Source organism: Entelurus aequoreus, linkage group LG22 (genome assembly GCF_033978785.1).
Source record: "Entelurus aequoreus isolate RoL-2023_Sb linkage group LG22, RoL_Eaeq_v1.1, whole genome shotgun sequence".
NCBI classification, from domain to species: domain Eukaryota; kingdom Metazoa; phylum Chordata; class Actinopteri; order Syngnathiformes; family Syngnathidae; genus Entelurus; species Entelurus aequoreus.
In genome coordinates this window covers 27,058,673-27,067,439 of record NC_084752.1, presented here as the reverse complement: position 1 = coordinate 27,067,439, position 8,767 = coordinate 27,058,673, and positions in this window count along the sequence as shown.

The following is an 8,767-nucleotide window of genomic DNA, read 5'->3' as shown; positions in this document are numbered from 1 at the left end:
CAGGTGAGGGAAAAAACAGTGCTCAGCAGGACAAGCAAGAAATGGAAACAAAATAAGAGCCATGATAGGAAGTAAATACAAAACTGATTGATTGATTGATTGATTGATTGAGACTTTTATTAGTAGGTTGCACAGTGAAGTACATATTCCGTACTATTGACCACTAAATGGTAATACCCAAACAAGTTTTTTAACTTGTTTAAGTCGGGGTCCACTTAAATTGATTCATGATACAGATATATACTATTAGATATATACAAACATCATAATACAGTCATCACACAAGATAATCACATTGAATTATTTACATTATTTACAATGGGGGTGGGGGGTGTTGGGGTTAGGGGGTTAGGTTTGGTTGATTATCATCAGTCATCAACAATTGAGAACAGAGAAATGGATATTGGAACACTGTAGGTCTGACTTGGTAGGATATGGACAGCAAGTAGTGGACATAGAGAGAGAGAGAGAGAGAGAGAGAGAGAGAGAGAGTGAGAGAGAGAGAGAGAGAGAGAGAGAGAGATCAGAAGGCATAAGAAAAAGTATCTGCATTTGATTGTTTACATTTGATTATTAACAATCCGGGGAGGGTGTTAGTTTAGGGTTGTAGCTGCCTGGAGGTGTACTTTTATTGCGGTTTTGAAGGAGGATAGAGATGCCCTTTCTTTTATACCTGTTGGGAGCGCATTCCACATTGATGTGGCATAGAAAGAGAATGAGTTAAGACCTTTGTTAGTTCGGAATCTGGGTTCAACATGGTTAGTGGAGCTCCCTCTGGTGTTGGGGTTATGGCGGTCATTTACGTTAAGGAAGTAGTTTGACATGTACTTCGGTATCAGGGAGGTGTAGCGGATTTTATAGACTAGGCTCAGTGCAAGTTGTTTTACTCTGTCCTCCACCCTGAGCCAGCCAACTTTGGAGAAGTGGGTAGGAGTGAGGTGTGATCTGGGGTGGAGGTCTAGAAGTAACCTGACTACCTTGTTCTGGGATGTTTGGAGTTTAGATTTGAGGGTTTTGGAGGTGCTGGGGTACCAGGAGGTGCAAGCGTAATCGATAAAGGGTTGAACGAGAGTTCCCGCCAGAATCCTCATGGTGCTTTTGTTGACCAGAGAGGAGATTCTATAGAGATATCTCGTTCGTTGGTTGACCTTTTTGATTACCTTGGTTGCCATTTTATCACAGGAAAGATTAGCCTCTAGAATGGAACCTAGGTAGGTGACCTCATCCTTCCTGGTGATAACAATGTCACCCACTTTTATAGTGAAGAACAACAACGAAGCACAAACAGAAACGAAGTGACAGATCGTCACAAGAACCTTTCCTTGAATTATGATTGGAGACAAAAGCCATAGCGGATCATAGAGACTTTGAAGTGATGCAAAGATGCTTTTTTTGGTGAACAGCTTCTTTTGTGAGATACTTGGAAGCTGAAACTGTCACTCTCCAAGTTCCATATTAGTCCAAGGTTCCATTGGAGTGGTATATGAACTCCAAGGTCAAGGCCTTTTAAAGTCTTTTGCAAGGTCAGCCGAGGCAAAGGCTCTATAGACTGCACTGCTGTTGGAAGCAAGTCAGTCAAATTTTGCATGATGAACTCTTTGCTGGGCCAGCACGGTGGCACACTACGAAGGTTCTGAGTTTAATCCCGGGTTCGGGATCTTTCTGTGTGGAGTTTGCATGTTCTCCCCATGACTGCGTGGGTTCCCTCGGCTTCCTCCCACCTCCAAAAACATGCACCGTGTGTGAATGTGAGTGTGAATGTTGTCAATCTGTGTTGGCCCTGCGATGAGGTGGCGACTTGTCCAGGGTGTACCCCGCCTTCTGCCCGAATGCAGCTGAGATATAGGCTCCAGCACCCCCCGTGACTCCGAAAGGGACAAGCGGTAGAAAATGGATGGATGGATGGAACTCTTTGCTGGCCATGACATATTCATCCTGATTCTCTTGTGTTGCTCTTCTCATGCCATAAATGGCCACTGTTGGTGAGGGTCTGTTGCCAAATATCTACACCTTCATTCTCAATTCTGTGATGTCATTGTTTAAGTCGTTGTTCTCATACCAAAAAAAACAAAACAAGCAAAGTTAGCGTAAGATGACAAACGTGTAGAACATCCGTTGAATATCAGCGGTGATGGTGACATTTTATTTCCTAAAGACACCCAGCACCTCATTCAGCGACACACTGTCTTGTTTGGCACTTTAATCAAAAACCACCCTGATTTGCTTTGCTTTTCGAGGATGGTACACACTAGTGTTGTAACGATACCAATATTTTGGTACCGGTACTAAAATTATTTCGATACTTTTGGGTACTTTTCTAAATAAAGGGGACCGCAAAAAAATTGCATTATTGGCTTTATTTTACCAAAAATCTTAGGGTACATTAAACATATGTTTCTTATTGCAGTTAAGTCCTTAAATAAAATAGTGGACATAATAGACAACTTGTCTTTTAGTAGTAAGTGAACAAACAAAGGCTCTACCACGAATTGATTAACGTGGACCCCGACTTAAACACGTTGAAAAACTTATTCGGGTGTTACCATTTAGTGGTCAATTGTACGGAATACTGTGAAATCTACTAATAAAAGTCTCAATCAATCAATCAATCAATCCTAATTAGTCTGCTGACATATGCAGTAACATATTGTATCATTTATCATTCTATTATTTTGTCAACATTATTAAAGGCCTACTGAAACCCACTACTACCGACCACGCAGTCTGATAGTTTATATATCAATGATTGAATCTTAACATTGCAACACATGCCAATACGGCCGGGTTAACTTAAAAAGTGCAATTTTAAATTTCCCGCCACACTTCCGCTTGAAAACGTCTCGGTATGATGACGTATGCGCGTGACGTAGCCAGTTTAACAGAGGTATGGCTTCCCCATTGAAGCCAATACGAAATAGCTCTGTTTTCATCTCATTATTCCACAGTATTCTGGACATCTGTGTTGGTGAATCTGTTGCAATTTGTTCATTGCATTATGGAGAAAGAAGCTGAGCAAGCAAAGAAGAAAGTTGTCGGTGCGAAGCGGATATTTTGCGAGGGAAGTCAGCAACACAACTCAGCCGGTGTTTGTTTACATTCCCGAAAGATGCAGTCAAGATCGAAGAACTCGGACAACAGAGACTCTAACCAGGAGGACTTTGATTTTGATACACAGACGCGATACCGTGCGCTTCCAAACATTTGATCGCTTGCTATAACTAGCTCGAGCTAGGTGTTTGTTATGCGGGATTAATTTGTGGCATATTAAATATAAGCCTGGTTGTGTTGTGGCTAATAGAGTATATATATGTCTTGTGTTTATTTACTGTTGTAGTCATTCCCAGCTGAATATCAGGTCCCACCCGTGCGCTTCCAAACATTTGATCGCTTGCCCGTACGTGCGTGTCACGTACGTAACTTTGGTTAAATATATAAGCTTTATGAACTTTGGGTTAGGTGAACGGTCCTTTGGGCTGAGTGAGTGTGTGTGTTGTGCAGGTGTTTGAATTGTATTGGCGGGTTATATATACGGGATCCCGTCCATATAACCCGCTCGAGCTATAACTAGCTCGAGCTAGTAGCTAGGAGCTAGGAGCTAGCATAACAAACACCTAGGTGTTTTTATGCGGGATTATTTTGTGGCATATTAAATATAAGCCTGGTTGTGTTGTGGCTAATAGAGTATATATATGTCTTGTGTTTATTTACTGTTGTAGTCATTCCCAGCTGAATATCAGGTTCCACCCGCACGCTTCCAAACATTTGATTGCTTGCCCGTACGTGTGTGTCATGTACGTAAATTTGGTTAAATATATAAGCTTTATGAACCTTGGGTTAGGTGAACGGTTCTTTGGGCTGAGTGAGTGTGTGTGTTGTGCAGGTGTTTGAATTGTATTGGCGGATTATATATACGGGATCCCGTCCATATAACCCGCTCGAGCTATAACTAGCTCGAGCTAGTAGCTAGGAGCTAGGAGCTAGCATAACAAACACCTAGGTGTTTTTATGCGGGATTAATTTGTGGCATATTAAATATAAGCCTGGTTGTTTTGTGGCTAATAGAGTATATATATGTCTTGTGTTTATTTACTGTTGTAGTCATTCCCAGCTGAATATCAGGTCACCCCCAGCTCTCACAGCATCTTCCCTATCTGAATCGCTTCCACTCCCCACTAGTCCTTCACTTGCATTTTCCTCATCCACAAATCTTTCATCCTCGCTCAAATTAATGGGGAAATCGTCGCTTTCTCGGTCCGAATCTCTCTCACTTCTGGCGGCCATCATTGTAAACAATAGGGAACTTTGCGTATATGTTCAACTGACTACGTCACGCTACTTCCGGTAGGGGCAAACCTTTTTTTTTATCAGATACCAAAAGTTGCGATTTTTATCGTCGTTGTTTTATACTAAATCCTTTCAGCAAAAATATGGCAATATCGCGAAATGATCAAGTATGACACATAGAATAGATCTGCTATCCCCGTTTAAATAAAACAAATTCATTTCAGTAGGCCTTTAAGGACAAGTGGTAAAAAATTAATTATCAATCTATTTGTTCATTTATTGTTAATATCTGCTTACTTTCTCTTTTAACATGTTCTATCTACACTTCTGTTAAAATGTAATAATCATTTATTCTTCTGTTGCTTGATACTTTACATTAGTTTTGGATGATACCACAAATTTGGGTATCTGTATACGTTTCATTAGTATCGCGGTACTATACTAATACCGGTATACCGTACAACCCTAGTACACACCAAACAGAGGAGTGTACCCCCTTTCTTGAAGTGTCTCTAGTTTTGGATTTAGTTCTGCTTGGTCATTTTCAAATACCTTTTTCATTCATTCCAATATATGCTTTTTTATTTCTGAGCATCGGTCTAGTGTTCGTTTGAGAGATAAGAGTCATAGCAGAGCCATCTCGCCATTGTTAAGAGGACGGCAGCGGGGTTTGCAGAATGGTAGTGGTGCAGTTGTTTGCATCATCTTTGTAGACTATTTGTTGAAGGTGTCTAAAAAGGTTTGATCATCAATTGACAAAGCTATCATCATTGGTTCTGTCAAGAACTGTGGTTCCAATTCTTCAAGTGTCCTCGCCTTGGAACATACAATCAATAACACTTGGTTGGTGGCTCTGTATATATACAGTATATATATATATATATATATATGTATGTATATATATATATATATATATATATATATATATATATATATATATATATATATATATATATATATATATATATATATATATATATATATATATATATATATATATATATATATATATATATATATATATATATATGTATACATTGGAGCTTTGAATATGTCAATAATTCGAAACAACAATGATTTTAAAGCATTATAATTGTTCAGCAATGACAGGTTTAAAGAAAGAAAACAGCCTGCATGGCAGCTTTTTTATATGAGGCAACGTTGCAAATGTTTGTCGGTACATTTTACCAGGTTGATTTTTTTATTCCACTTTTTTATGTGTTGTTTTTTGTAATATTTGGAGAATGTGCCGCGATCCATTAATAAAACAGTTGCGAGCCACGAATGTCCCCCGGGCCACACTTTGGACACCCCATGCCCTAACATAAAGTCAACTTCCTCGAGAATGTTTGCACAATGTGTCTGGTGTACATTAATGATGAAGCCTTCGAAAAAGCGAATGATATACAGATTTTTTTTTAATTGGGAATGCTAGTACAAACCCCGTTTCCATATGAGTTGGGAAATTGTGTTAGATGTAAATATAAACGGAAAAAGTGATTTGCAAATCATTTTCAACCCATATTCAGTTGAATATGCTACAAAGACAACATATTTGATGTTCAAACTGATAAAAAAAATTTTTTTTGCAAATAATCATTAACTTTAGAATTTGATGCCAGCAACACGTGACAAAGAAGTTGGGAAAGGTGGCAATAAATACTGATAAAGTTGAGGAATGCTCATCAAACACTTATTTGGAACATCCCACAGGTGAACAGGCAAATTGGGAACAGGTGGGTGCCATGATTGGGTATAAAAGTAGATTCCATGAAATGCTCAGTCATTCACAAAAAAGGATGGGGCGAGGGTCACCACTTTGTCAACAAATGCGTGAGCAAATTGTTGAACAGTTTAAGAAAAACTTTTCTCAACTAGCTATTGCAAGGAATTTTGGGATTTCACCATCTACGGTCCGTAATATCATCAAAGGGTTCAGAGAATCTGGAGAAATCACTGCACGTAAGCAGCTAAGCCTGTGACCTTTGATCCCTCAGGCTGTACTGCATCAACAAGCGACATCAGTGTGTAAAGGATATCACCACATGGGCTCAGGAACACTTCAGAAACCCACTGTCAGTAACTACAGTTGGTCGCTACATCTGTAAGTGCAAGTTAAAACTCTCCTATGCAAGGCGAAAACCGTTTATCAACAACACCCAGAAACGCTGTCAGCTTCGCTGGACCTGAGCTCATCTAAGATGGACTGATACAAAGTGGAAAAGTGTTCTGTGGTCTGACGAGTCCACATTTCAAATTGTTTTTGGAAACTGTGGACGTCGTGTCCTCCGGACCAAAGAGGAAAAGAACCATCCGGATTGTTATAGGCGCAAAGTTGAAAAGCCAGCATCTGTGATGGTATGGGGGTGTATTAGTGCCCAAGACATGGGTAACTTACACATCTGTGCAGGCACCATTAATGCTGAAAGGTACATACAGGTTTTGGAGCAACATATGTTGCCATCCAAGCAACGTTACCATGGACGCCCCTGCTTATTTCAGCAAGACAATGCCAAGCCACGTGTTACATCAACGTGGCTTCATAGTAAAAGAGTGCGGGTACTAGACTGGCCTGCCTGTAGTCCAGACCTGTCTCCCATTGAAAATGTGTGGCGCATTATGAAGCCTAAAATACCACAACGGAGACCCCCGGACTGTTGAACAACTTAAGCTGTACATCAAGCAAGAATGGGAAATAATTCCACCTGAGAAGCTTAAAAAATGTGTCTCCTCAGTTCCCAAACGTTTACTGAGTGTTTTTAAAAGGAAAGGCCATGTAACACAGTGGTGAACATGCCCTTTCCCAACATAAGTTAATTATTATTTGCAAAAAAAAAAAAAAAGTTTATGAGTTTGAACATCAAATATCTTGTCTTTGTAGTGCATTCAATTGAATATGGGTTGAAAAGGATTTGCAAATCATTGTATTCCGTTTATATTTACATCTAACACAATTTCCCAACTCATATGGAAACGGGGTTTGTACATCGAGCATCAACTTGCTCAAATTAATTGAGGTAAAAGCGCTCAGGATTTGTGTTCCCTTATAGGTCAAGTTAGGTTTCTCTTGCATGTGAAGATACTTATTTGTATTTTAGGTACCGCAGGCGATCGACTATACTTCAGGCTACCTTGAAGAAGAAATAGCTCACCTTGCTTGGTTACATAACAGGTTTAGCCTCTTTGGGACATCGCACAAACCTAAACATAGCAACTCTGGCCCAAATACAGAATCTTTTCAACATCATAATTGAAACAGTCACATTCGACTGCATCTCGTTCTCTGTCATCATCATTTAGATTAACAGTAAATACTTTTAGCAGTTAAGGATTTAAAGGGGTCTTTGCAGGCTCAGGATGCAGTCTTCCTCTAATCTCTCTAAAGCAACATTTACTGGTGAGTGAAAGTGTGCAGGCCACTCCATTAAGTATGCTCCTGTTTAATTGGATAGGAACAGTAGGAGGTGAGAAACAAAGGGCTGGATTATTTAAATCCAACAGTTTTGGTGTGTGCCCTGCGATGAGGTGGCGACTTGTCCAGGGTGTACCCCGCCTTCCGCCCGATTGTAGCTGAGATAGGCTCCAGCGCCCCCCGTGACCTCGAAGGGAATAAGCGGTAGAAAATGGATGTATGGAGTTTTGGTGTGTTTTTTCCCGCCAATCAGATAATTCATGTGCATACATAAGGGTATTCTATTTTCTTATTGCTTATAATTTTTTAATTTCACTTATTTTGGGCTCAATCTACCATGTTCATTGTGTAAATTGTAATGTCAAATGCTTATCTAATATACTTCTAATTTTCTATTTACTGTATATTCTGAATATGTATAACATATAGTCATTACATTCCAAACCCTCTTAATTATTTGTCATTGTTTTTATGTCAGATTTTCATCAGCACAATTATTTAATAATGTGTTTTATTTGATTAAATAATATAATTGATTTACCACTTGAATTTTTTCTATATATTTTCTAATTGTTTTTATAATTATTATTTTTAGCTTTTAAAGTGTGGTTCCTTTATGCAATTATTACTATCATTTGTTACCCACCTTTCAATGTCAATATTCCACCTGCACAATAGTTACATTTATATCTATATTTGTGTTTTGTAATTTTGTAATTCATCTCATAAAAGTGCCAAGGTAAGCAGAATTGGGAAATGTACAAATGAATCTAAAAAATAGTATGCAATTACACAGAATACATGTATGAATGTATGTCCCAAACAATACCCGCAAGCATTAAACGTTACCGTTACATCAGAGAACAGGCTTTATGCACAGGCCTGTGACCCGATGGCACGAAAGGCTGCAGCTTTATCGCGCCGTAAGCTTGTTGGGACTGACAACACCCATCGACTTGGGTGTGAGGATGAGGAGACGCAATAGGGGTGAGGTAGGAGAGAGAGAGAGACTGTAGGAAAGTGGGACGACCCTTGAACATCAGAAAGCAGGGAAGAGGGCAGGAACACAGA